Raw genomic sequence first — 13,929 nt, forward strand, 5'->3', positions numbered from 1 at the left:
ATTTTCGCGTCAGTAGTTTTCATTGCGGGATTATTTTTTTCTTAAAATTTTATACAACTCGTTGTATAATATATAATATACGGTCAAATTAAATTTCAGAGATTTAATCCAATTTAATATCGAGAATTATTTAACGTAATTGCTAGCGTTTTAATTATAATATGCCGCGATGAGATGTATAATTTATCTCAATAATTGGATTGCACGCGATACCTAAATTAAGTATAGGGATGCCGGATGATGGCATCGGAGATCGATGAAAGATATCTCGTGCTTCTCGTTCCTGCGTTCCTTTCCGCAACGTTCCTGCCTGCATCATATTTTTTTGCGTTCCGTCTCGATGGCACTTGTGACGTCAATTGTTGTTTTTGCATTCGTTCCACATGCGTTCTTGCGAATTGCGTCTGCTCGAATTTAGGCCACGTTAAAAAGCTTGCGTTGCTCGCAGCGATGCATTAGTACCGATGTTGCACCACTGTGTCGATACCACTCCGTTCATGACGCAGTTGCACACCGTAAACACAGAAGCAAGAGTTTATTGACACGCGCGGGTTGAATAATTTTTATAACCTCATACACATATATCTCGTATATTAAATTATACCTGCTCGCGCAAAGAGATTCGCGTTTTTAATAACAACAACATTTTTATTAATTTGTTTTTCTGTACGTATCTTAATTAGATAATCGCCGCAGGATACCGTATACAGTTTGACAAATATGTAATGGTAATATTCTTGTATATATTTGTCTTTCGCGTTATCACATTACGTATATTATTGTTTGCGTGGATATTTCTCGTGACTTCAATTCCACTTTATATTCGTTTGTCGTCTCTATTTTTGTGGCATCCTGTTTCTCCAACTTGGAGTGATCCAAAAGTATCAAAATATCATAATGCAAAAACATGTCGTTATGTTTCTGTATAAAATATAGATCGGTACATTCGATATCTGATTTTTTGCACGGTCAATAATTTTAAATTAAAGTTTATCGGATCAGGTATAAAAATAATACCCTAAGTTTGATCTTTGCGTTTTATTATAGCTCGAAGCTGAGGATTTAGCCTTAAATTGAGGATTGAACTCTTGCCGAAAATTCGAAATGTTTCGCCGTCGTGACTATTTATACGTATATACATATATATGAACGATGTTGTACGTGTTCAAATTGAAATCATACGTCATGCGTTCGATGCAGAGCCATCAGCAGGAACGCACGTTTTATGCCGTATGCAATTTTCGTGCTCTGTGATCCATGTCCAACCGACCGCCATCCTGCCCGCGGACCACCAATTCATTTTTGCTCTCGTTTTCAGCCGATGCTTGTAAATCGTACTTGCTATAATTCAGAGCGGAAATTGGGGATGATTCCGGACGCGGGGCGGACCGGGGCAATACCTCGGCTAAACGCCAGTCAGCAAACGCCGAAAACGACAGGGAGCGATGTCCAAAATGCGCACAGAGCACATATTACACGCGTTCCGCAGTCACGATGGACTCATTATCCCCTGACCATCGTGAAACTATGACTTCTTTGTCTGCAGCGGCATGTAGAAATGTTTGACGAGCGTTTAGTTGACGTTTATATATGTAATCCGATTGTCGAGATACCGGAAGAGATACCGGATCACACGCTTTACGCGTGAAATATTTGGAGTAAAATATTTTTGCAGTTTATCGAATATGTGCAGGAAGGGGTGAATATATACGATGGTTCGCTCTATCGTATCGGACCGATTACGGCAAAGCTGGTGAAAAGCTAAAAAAACTGTTTTAAATCAGAAACCAGAGGTTCAATCAGCGGAGAGCAATTTTTGCACGATATATATACTACATTTGTATACACTTTGCACGGCTACGCGTATATATAAACGTACTACGTGTATAGAGGGAAAAGTCACGAGTTACACAGTTATTCAGCCGGAATGCGAACCCTGCCACAATCCGCTAATAAGCCACGTGTTAATCATGTCGGCGAAACGACGCACTGCACTGTCGAGAATAGCATAGGCGAGAGGCGTCGCGTCGCGTCGCGTCACGTCGCGAGCCGGCTATTAGGCCAGGAAATCGTCCGGGTGGATTTGTAGCCGGTTATTGCGTTACATCCGACATTCGCGCGGTTGACACCGCGACGGATTGTCCGCTCCCGTTTTCCGGCCCTGACGGCGATGATGGTGATGGAGCGAGCCAGCGGTCCGTTCAATTATGCAGGCGAATTCGATCATTAGAGCATCGCACGCTGATTGAATGATACGACTAACGTAGATAATCATCGGCATCGCGTATTAGTAGCCGAACAATGAGATTAGCCGATCGTTTGTTTAGAATGATTTTATCTCGTTGTATAACGTGTTCGCGGTTTATTTCTTCCAAGTAACAGCGCTCCGTACTATTATCAAACATTTGATCTCAATGATTATTTTCCCTATAAAAAGTGGAGCTTTTAATCAAATAAGGCATTGTCAAACAATAGATAATAAAGGCAAACGTACCGTGTATCTGCGAACCGCGATGGTCGGGGTCAGGAATCACATGTCAACTGACCGACATCGCGATGGAATCCTGTCGCGCGATTGCGAATTATCGTCATCGGTTGTACAATCAAACAGGTACTATGTAGGCCTTCGCAAATGTACGCGTGCGCGTGCACAGTCGGACACGCGTTGTTAACACGTAACTGTTTACGATCAGATGAAACGAATGCGCGTAATCCCGCTTGATTCGAGACAGGATTCATTCGCCCGGTGCCCTCGATGCCACGCTCCACCTGGCGAATTGCTCGAAAAAGGAGATAAACGAATTATCCCGCTCGTCAAACAAAACCTCCATTATTTGTGCCGGCGTGGCTCGCTCAGTTCGTTACGCAAGACTTTGTCCGGCTGATTCGAACGGCTCGCCTCGGCCTAGCAAATGTACAACCACGACGATTGATACATGTCATTGTGGAGAAAATGCGGCGATCGAATCGAGACATTGAATATATCGCGGAAAGTTCGTAAAAATGTTACATATGAAGGTGTCTAAGGAAAATACATTATTGTAATCGATATATCTTGGGCTCTTTTTTATTCAAGATTCTTCTACAAAATTGACTCGGACTAAGAAAACATTTCCCCCTCAGTTGTTCCCGCAAGGCGACTCGTATAATAACTCGATGACGAGCGAAGGTACTAATTAACTCCGATTTCCTTTTTAGCGTCTGTTACTTTTTCACGGTAAGATCGCTCGTCTTTGAGTGGTACCTGAAATTGGTTTTAATTAAAATTTAACAATATCTTTTCCATTGCGCTTCGTCGGCCGAGCTTACTCGTCGATATTGTCTTCTTCGAGTGTTATACAAGCCCCGTGCTCCAGCGAGCCGAAATTTAGTAACGGAGGATATTTTAATTGCGAGCAATGTTTTCTATTTGTGAACGCGTCACAGTTGAATTTTTCCGCTTTGTTGACCATGTTAGAAATGTCTCGTATTAAGCGTCATTGTCGGTGACGAGGCCGCGACGTGCCTTTGAAATAATTGTAACGCAAGTACGAATGCTATATTTGTTTTTTCAGATAGAGAAAGAGAGAGAAAGAGAAAGCTGTTGTTATTATTCATATAAATTGTTTTTGCGACCTACGCTCTCTCCTGCAAACAGTGCAAGTGTGCGAATAAAATTTTGGTCGCACACACATACACTCACCCACGTCGCGGGTAGTTTGTAAATATTTGGGATAGTTGGAGAGATATAAATAAAACCGCGGATAGTTGATACACGATCGAACTTAATTTCCGCAGGCGAACAAACAAACAGATATGATGCAAAATATCTTTTTATACAATTGATGAGAGATGAAAAAAAAAAAATTTTCCATCTGTGTATACTATTTTCCACATATCTATAACTTAAAAACATCTAGTTGCATTATAAACCGCCGTCTCATATTGTATTTCCGTATCCGTATATATCGTAACGGCTAGTCGAATTTATTTCAATATATGTACACCGTGCGTGTTTTTATTTTAATTCTTCATTGTTTATTATACCTGTTTACGATTCGCTATTGGAATTGGAATTCGTCGACCGACTGTATTTTCAGAGTAATGTCGAGGGAGCGAGATGAAATAATTTCGGATACCAGGGGCCATACGATTGGAATGTATTACATGATCGATTCTATCTGTGCATCCATCCTCTATTCACGTTTCATCCGCCGCTTTGCCGTCATCCGGTGCATCTTCAATGCGCTCCATTGACGCCAGATCTCACGATTGCGCCATTGGTTCGCTTCATTTTCGCGGATCGCCTTTATATACGTTTCTTTTTATTCGAATAATTAAATATATTACTTTTTGTTTTACTTCAAGATAAAATTCACATTTTATAGCGATTCAAATATTATCACATTGACAAAGCGTGATATTGATTTTTTTAACAATTTAATCTTGTCAATCATCCTTTGCTTGAAATTAGAGAGATACTTTCTCATAAAGTTAAATCTTTTTTTTTTTGTAATATGAAGAGTCTTTTACGATATATACTCTGTAGGATATGCACTGTGATGTTACGTTAACGTGAATGAAGAAGTAAAATTAAATGATTTGTTTATGTCCAACGTCACACTCATTGTCAGAGAGATATGGAATTCAACGGAATGATGTTTAATTAAACGTAACTTGGCAATTCGCAAGCTGCTCGACTCGTCGAACCAGGAATGAGAATAATGCAAGGTATGAATAGAGATTGGACCGAGGAAAGGAAATTTTCTCTCTCTCTCTCTCTCACTTTCTCTCTCTCTCTCTCTTCTCTATATCTATCTCTGCAGATTGTTAGATTATAAATTAAAACATTTGGGAATCAAAAAGATGACTATGCTCGGGGAACGCCTTCCATGTAATATCTCTTACTTAATGCACTCTTCCATCACAGAGTTTGATTTAAAGAAATAAGTTAATATGCAGGAATTTATTTAATCTCTTCATTCAAGCTCGAGCGAGAGTTTATTCGCGCAATTATTTAGACTATTTCGAGTATTTCTTCTCGGAATGTTATTCCTCGACGTGCCAGATTTGTAAATGCATTTTTTTAGCGTTGCATGTCACCGACGCGAATGTCGTTCGCGCTTGTCGCCGATATTATTTCACTCGTGCAAGATTCGCCGGATTTTTTTTTCTCGATTACGCGTCAAGTGCGATACAGATTGTCTGCTCGAGATTTACGGCGCGTTTTCTTCGACCGAATAATTTTACGATGGGGCGCATCGCAAGATTCAGTCTTCGAACAGAATTGAGAATTTTAGATGGCACACGAAGCAAGGGACGCGGGGGTCTTTCGCGTCGTCGGGCAAAGTCGTCGGGTATATTGCGCATCGGCTTCGAATCCTCGGCAGGGGGATGCTTGTTGCGTGAAGAGAGGGCTGAAACAGACGGGGAAGAACGCGAACAGACGCGGGCAGGCAGGCAGATAGGTAGGTAGGTAGGTAGGTAGGTAGGTAGGTAGGTAGGTAGTTGTTATCACGGTTCCGCGGTAAGTGAGAACCCAGACTGCGCGCCGCTAATGCCGCTACGGGAGTGCTGTACAACTTCGTAATAATCGAGCTCGTAGAGAGCTTCTCTTCAATTTTTAGTCCCTCTTGCGCACTCTCCGACTCTGCAGACCCTGTAGGCAACGTGCGGGGTAAGAACGACTCGATCGAAATTGTCAAATTCAATCTTCTATACGTTTGCTCGAAAGACTTTTTTTTTCTGTGATTTAAATAATTAACAATGAAATGATACGCTCTCTTAGCGATTGATGAGTAATTTAAAAGAAGAATTTATTTGCGTTCCCGATAAATTGATTTTTTTTACCTCGTTTAGACGCCCCCGGATCGATTTCCTTAAATGATGAATCAAATGCTTTCGTCGATAAATGCATTAACTTATCGCATTGAGAAGTGACGAGCATTTTAATCGTCTCTTTGGCAATTCTCTCAATATCGATAGACGTCTCGTTAGCGGTACATTCTTCATCGGATCGGGCTTGACCCAGTTCTATAATTTACCCGCTCGCTTTATTTCAACATTCGTTCGTTGAATATTCTCGCCTCGCGCTAAATCAGAAATTTTCTTACGTGTCGTACAAACATCCGGCGGTGTCACGATTGCGAATATTACTCGAGATGAAATTAATCGAGATTCTGTATAAAACAAGTTTTAGAATGTTATATACTTTTGAATAGACAGAAACTTTTTTTCTCACGCTCAAAAGCGCGTAAATCGTTGTATAATACATAATAATAACACGTGTAAGAAGATGATTAATAAATATATACGGAAAGAAAGCGTGATGTTGAAGTGCGCAATTATTTATTAATGTGTTTCGCGCCAATAGCGTCTGGTGCGGATGTGAATTCGCAGTCGGTGGAGAAGTTAAGAGAAGAGGGTTGGCGACGGATATAGAAGGCTGAAGAGAAAAATAAGGGTGCGGGGATAACGAGAAGGCGAGAAGAGATGGAAAGAGAGAAGAGAGTCGAATAAAAATACTCGTTGAACCTTGAAAGAAGTGCGTTTAATTAAACCCGACGAACGAGTGCAGTTTCGGCATTAACGTCCGTCGCTTTTTCGCATTTTCAGCACCCGCAGCTGTTTTGTGTTTGCTGGCGGGAAATGCGCGATCGCTCCCGGCGGGAGATTTGGATTTTTATCTGATTATCGGGATCAATAGAGTAACGTTTGCATATACTATATGGTTGTGTGGGACACTTTCAATCGCTAAACGCTTATTTTGGGAACCATAATCAACGCAACTGTAAATTATGTAATTTACTTAAAAAAAAAATATTCTCCCCGATAATAAAATAAATATAATAAATTTATAAACTATAATAGAGATATAATATATTAGATTTACAAAAATATTCCACTTTTTTTGCATATAAATAATAATTTAAAGTAAATACTTTATTTGTATATACAAAATTATTATAACATAATAAAATTAAGGGGCCAAACAATAATGTTTCGAGATAATTGTTTTTGCATTTTACGACAGAGAAAATTTACAAATTTTTAGGCTGGACTTAATATTGAGTTTTTAAATATCGTAACAAACTTAAGCCAGGAAACAGGAAACTTTATTGTATATTTTGATTAGATAACTCTATTTCCTGTGATATAAACTCTAGTTTGGTCCATATCATCACACATTCTATCTGTTGATAACTCGAATCTAACTATTTCCTCTTTCATCAAGTTATTGAAATAACAAACTATCATAATTTGGCTTTGATGTTTTAATGAAATAATTAATAAATGATTCATCAAACGGTATTATTTAAAGATCATGAATCCTTATAAGGATCAAGTATAGTTAAGAAATGATCCAAGATTCAAGAAAAAACCTACAATAATTCGTCAAATAATGTATATAAATAATTATAAATACTAGTCTTAGTCTATGTAATTTGCAATATAATCTCTTTTCTTATATCTACCAATTCGATATACGTGTGCACGTTAGTTTGGAAACACATGGTTCAGATCGATATAAGCATTCGCGTAGAACGCGATACGTCGGAAAGAAGCCAAAGTAATCGCAACCGCAAGATAATCTTCTTCGTTTCTTGCCTTTCAGTTGAGGCTGTTTTTACAGTTTGTGTTGGCCGACCACAAATATTGATGTTATATGCAAGGGTTCTTTATTATCATATTAACAGAATAATTACGGAACACACAGACGTATACATATATTTGGAAATAGATTCATAAAATAAATAATGTATATAGCTACACAAATTAGTAAATACATGTACAATTCTTTAATGAAATCATAATCGCATAATTTATAATTGATTTATCTCACGCGTCAACATCTGATAATAATTAAAAGTCGCGTGGTAAAAAGTCGGCGCATACTGATTGTTATCATCGCAGACGTATTTTATTCCCGCCTCATTATTTTCACGTTCGTTGGAATATTTGTACAAATCTGCACAGTATTATGTTACCTATTATACATTTTCTTTGCGGTTAATTTTAATCAATATATCGAGTGCGAAATTAAAATATGTCTGCTGCAGCTGGACAGACAGTGAAATTATTCCAACCACATATATGTACATATATTTTTTAATTAGTATTTATAACTATATATATTTTTTTACTACTCTGCGAACAGTATTCATAACATTTTTTAAAAATGTTAAAAATTATCTCATGTATCTCGTATATCTGAGGTGAATCATTTTTCGGGCTTATATGATTTACTCGTGCACATTATTTTTCTTTCGATGTTATGGTTTCAACTTTCCTCAGCTTTCCTTCCCCCTAATATGCTTATCTTTGTTATACTTTGTATGTCTGCGCTACCCTTTAAAGGCTATTACATTACGTAGGTAACAAGGTTTCGATAGTTCGTATCGATCGTTGTAAGATACTCGGACTTTATTACTCCGATTACTTATCCATTATTATTGGATATCATTTAATTTTTTTTCTATTATGTCTTTGTTTTATTTAATTTCTATTAATTTTCTGTATCTCTCTGTCTACATCTCATAAAAACAAAAATTCAAATAGAAAATAAGAGCCAGGCATAAAAAATGAGCGCAACAAGTTTAAAATCTTCTTCATTTGATTTGTATCTCGTAAAATTTTTAAACAATTATTTAATAATGTTATAATATTATTAATTACCAGAAGCGACGACATAATACGTATAATACAACTATTCTAGCGGCATAATGTATCAATATTTATACATAAATGCAATATCTAAACGTTAATGCATAGTAATACATGTTATTTGCAATATTGTCATTTTATTAACATGTAGATGAGATTTACCTCGTAATATCCCTCGAATTAGCGCTAACTCTCTGCAGTAATTCAATAAACATTTACGTCAAAGTTATAGTGGCCAATAGAGTTGGATGCGGCCGGATATCACACGATTGGTTTACTATGCCGCCTTCGCATCATCCGGCAATTTATATATAATATATATATATGTATGTACACACACAATCTACGATATACGACTTATGCATCGCATCTTAAACCGTGGATCGTAAACCGATTGAGCGGTACATCACGTGTTTCGGTCATTACGTGTTTACGATAATCCAACGAACAATAAAGCTAACGCGCGTAGCGTCAGTTAATGGTGATAAGCTCGATCTTATATACCGAATAGCCGCGACTAATAAATTCCGCACGCTCACAATACGGCTGACGGTGATATCCTCGTCCCGTTTTGCCGCTTTTAACGTGTCCGACGACGTTTTACGGTTCACGGCAAATTGGTAAATACGATACGTCCTTTTTATATACACCGATGCTACGCGTTCGCGGATACACGCGCGCATCAGCGACTCATTTTATTACCGCCGTGAAGGAAAATATTTTCTCCGAGCTTTGATTACGCTCCACATATCAAACGCAACTTTTGAGGGATACTTTTTAATAAGTAAATCCCTCTCTTGCGCGCGGATGCGACGCTCTCGTAATTCGCACGGTATTAAATGCATCGACTGCAGCCGAGAAATTTCGCTTCGCTATTTTTCATTGATTATTAATCGAACCGCGCTCATTACAATTAACCGATTGTAATTATTACCGCTGTCATTCGCGACATTATGTCATTTTAAATACGTGTCGCGATATCGTGATTAATTGCGCGTCACGGTTCAACCTTTTGCAACGCAAAAAGTGTGTGTTTTTGTAGAAGTACTTCTTGCCACTTGGGGGTCTCTCTGTCAGGAATAATGTTTATTCGAATGTAATGTAATAATGCACACGTGACAAATAACGCCATTCGTGGGGAATTTGTATTTTTTAGAAGCAATATATTTTCTCTCGGTGCTTGTAAAATTCTAGAGAAAGGTAAGGTACGTAAGAAAGTTTTACGGATTCATTTTTATCGTTTATTGTTCGACTCAGTGCGACTCAGTCGCCACAAACAGCGTTTTCTTGTTTGCCGTGGATTCGTATAAAAGCGGTACTTTAGGTGGGGCGAACGAAAAATCCTCCCGAGTTTTTCAAAGGGGCATCCCTTCACCCCAAACGTAGCGTTTGTCTAAACTACGGTGCTCGCTGCAGGTTCCATTTACCGCAGCCTTTTAAAAGCTTCAACACCCGAACAATTTTACTGTAACGGTTTGCTATGTAGGACGCTCGTAGAAAAACGCTCGATCCTTAAAGTGAATTCTTCACAAGACCGACTGTGACTAACACACTTGACATTTTCCATTCATTCCTGTACGCGATGATGCGATGAATAAGAGAGACCGAAGTAATAATATTCTTACGTAACGAAACATTTGTAATTGTGCTGCTCAGAGAATATTTATATTTTATTCAAGTACTTCTTAGATATTTTACATTGCAGATACCATTGTATATGCGATATCTGCGGTATATATTAAATATTTATATTATGCCGTATATATAAATTATTTTTGCCTTTAAACTGTAAAACATCGTGCGGTTGAAGTATCTAATTCATTAAAAGTTGAGCCATTCAGTAAAAAAAAAAAAAAAAAAAAAAAAAAAGCTATTGTCGTTTTCTTCTACTGATGGAGTAATATTCGCTCGCTCGAAAGCGGTTAAACTCATTGTGACACTCTGTCATCTCGAAACAAGCGTGCCCAAATAGGAAAATCCAAATCAAATATCCCGTTGTTGGTCTTATGCTAATTTTACAACTCCGCGAATACGCGAGAGCTCCGCGCGTGACACACATTTGGCTGTATCCCAACTTCCTGTTCCGGTTCCGTCGACATACCTCGGTTTCTTAACTCGGCGCGCAGTTGCAAAAATAGCGCGGCGAGATAAAACTCTCGTATAACCCTCTAATAACCTCTTCCATCGGCAGTAACTTAGTCTGTTCTTCGAAGGCAGTTACTTCAACTTTGCTCCAATTTCTCGTTCGCCCGGTCTCTCCTTTTCTCCTTCCACCCTTTTGCGGGATCTGCCTCTCTCTTCTTCCGTCAACTCCTTCACCGACGATTCTGCGAGGCGGCCAAGACCACTCGTCACTTACGAAGACCAACATACCGCCAGCGTCAACAGTACCAACACCAGAGTGTCATCAAATGTTCACGGTACAAACGGCGGTGATTGTAAAGCCCGATGCACAGTGGCGTTTAAATATGATAGTGCCATTTGTTTAGAGAAATTGTGCGAAAGACCTCTGAGATGCAATTAAGTTTCAAATCGCGAGAACATCCGACGGGAGAGCTGCTGGTTCTTTGCAAAGTCGCGAGATATATTTATCGAGCAGATATAATGGATATTTAAAGCGTACGAGAGCTGGCGCGCGGTTATTTACATTCGTTAGATCGCGCAGGGACGTTTATGTTACATTGAACGGGGAGAGGGTACGCTCTCCCCCTTTTCCTATGGATTCAGGCGAGTTACGGGGATCGGAACAAAGGGAGAACAAATGCCGGTCGTAATGGGCACGGACGTTAACAAAGTCGCGGGCATGTCGCCGTAATCTCTCCTCGCGGCGGTAAAATCTCACGGCCGGCCATTGTGCATCGGGCTTAATGACGCTGGTGGAACGGATACTGTCGACTCCGCGCCATCGAGACGAACCAACCCCGATGGCGAACGGCAAGACGGTAACATGGAGACCCATGGCAGGGTGCGCGCCTTTCATTACGTCACGTGCCGCAGTGTATGTATGCGTTTTGTGTGTGTGTGTGTATCTCGACGTATAGCCGTTGCGATTGCGATTTATATCACATTTTTTTTCCCTCGGGTTTCCTCACGTGCCTCTCCGCGTTTTATAGGTCTTATTTCTCCGCGACGCCTGTTATGTGGACTTTAAGGGGTCGTTAGCGACACCCCCCTGGTGTTAATTACGGATAATTAGTCGCTTATGCTTGCGCGCCGCGTGTTAAGCTGTTGGCTGCATCACTTTTTTTCATGCTCGTTATATCTTTAATAAGGAATATATCCTTAATAAGAGCGATATGACAATTCGAGATAATTATTTCACGCGAATTCCAGCTGTACAGAGCGTTATTATTTTATGTTTTATCCGCCCTTCTCTCTCTCTCTCTCTCTCTTTTAGAGAAATCAGTGTCATTTCTTGGATAGAAATTATCGTGTAAACTTTAGGCAGATTTCACCAGCAGATTGCATTTGCCGCTGTATTTGCCGTGTAAACAATAATTATCGCGCGAAATTAAGTGCAGCTTTATTCTTAGAAGGATGAAACGCGAGGTTGTCAGAAGTACTGTAACATATGTGTCTGTATCGTGAAATAATTGCTCGCGCGTTTCCTGAATATCTTCTTACCAAATGCTAATATGATTTTCAATCTAGTTGAATGTAACCGAACGTACAAATTAATTATTAAGAAGAAGAGGAGAGAAAAAGTTCATACGTCACGTATCGCAGATATAATTAGTTTAGACTTTCTCTTTGCCGAGAGAAGCGGAGAAAGACTTGTCTCTATCTCTGCATCGTGATTTCATTCATCTCGAAATCAACTTGATGGCGTTTGTGCAACACGTTATGACAAACTTCGCTGCACAATTTTAAAGAGGACTCTTTAGTCGACTATGCGTGTCGAGACGTATTTAGCGCGCAAACAATAATTACCGTATGCAATTAAGAGAAATCCCGCCGGGGTGAGAACGGCGCGGAAGCTGGGGGAGGGGGGGGGAGGCGAAAAGTGGATGTCAGAGGACCGAACTTCTGCTTCCGTACAGCGATGAGGCATCGAAGCGGAACGTTTGCCAAACGCGTGTCGACACGGCGGATGAAGAGGCTCGCTAATTCGATCCTGTTATTCGAGTCAAAGGTATCCGCCGAGGCGTGTCTGTCGCCGAGAAATTTCGATTGATCTTTTGTCGCTAATATAGCGGACGATTAACGCTGATGGATATCTATTCCATCTATAATCGTCGTCCATAATCGCTATTAATATTAGATTCGATCGAATTTTACTGCAAAGCTATTTTTGACAAAGCTCTCTTTTCCTCTCTCTCTCTCTCTCTCTCTCTTTTTTTAATGTCGCTTCGATTCCGAGTTTGCATATGGAATTACATGAAATAAAAATAATGCGAATTTCAATATTCGGTGTATACTATTCAATCCGCTTCTCTTCGATTTTATTTCGGGTTGACGGATCGTATCGTAAATTGCAATCCATGCATACTGGTGTTTTCAAGTAATACGATATGCATTATCTTAATTAATATTTCAATTATACGTTATTAAATAACAAAATTCTGTAATAAAATTCCAAATATTTGTTTGCGATGTGATCGGAGAAGCATGCCAGAGGAAATGCAACGGATTAATAATTCGCGATAGATATTTCGAGGTTCATTAAAAGTTATAAGATATTTCGAATTTTAATTAATGTCCGGTTTTATATATATAATTTCTCCCACTGTTTTTCCATTATTTATGCGACATGCAATCGATTAATATGCCAAATTTGACGGAGGTTTTTATATATGTATATTGCACATATACCGGTCTACTTTGAAAAAGTAATTTCTATGCGAAATAATTTCTCATGGGAAATTTTATTAACTAGCAAAAGTGACGTAAGTACATTGAAACGTACATTCAATAATGTTGAAAAGGCGCAGTTGAACAACCTCTTTTGAATATATATAAACGATATGTAATTATATTTTTACGCTAACTCAAATACTGTCACATAAAGCGCGGACTCCGTCCAATTTTATCTCGTGGGATTATCGCGTAATAAGATGAAAAGACGAACGCGACTATTTCATTCATTGAGAATGAGCTGAAGGAAATATAGCTGGCCACAAAACCGAGCGCGAAGCACATTCTCTCTTCTCCTTTATATATTCGCATTACGCATTTATTGTCCCGCGAGTCCCCCAGCGCAGGGATCATTATACACTTATAATTTCTGTCGGAGTAAAGCCCGAAGAAAATGGCTGTCGAAAACGGAAACGAACGTAGATATACGTG

General features: G+C 39.2%; 1 protein-coding gene across 3 annotated transcripts in view; it reads left to right on the plus strand.

Moving 5' to 3' along the window:
- Positions 1–13,929, plus strand: part of LOC145937087 (opioid-binding protein/cell adhesion molecule homolog) — a 301,044-nt gene that overhangs the window by 70,109 nt on the left and 217,006 nt on the right. The window lies entirely within an intron of this gene.

This window comes from Prenolepis imparis, unplaced genomic scaffold, assembly GCF_030444845.1.
Source record: "Prenolepis imparis isolate NDT839.2.m4 unplaced genomic scaffold, iyPreImpa1.0 SCAF_6, whole genome shotgun sequence".
In the NCBI taxonomy this organism is placed as follows: Eukaryota; Metazoa; Arthropoda; class Insecta; order Hymenoptera; family Formicidae; genus Prenolepis; species Prenolepis imparis.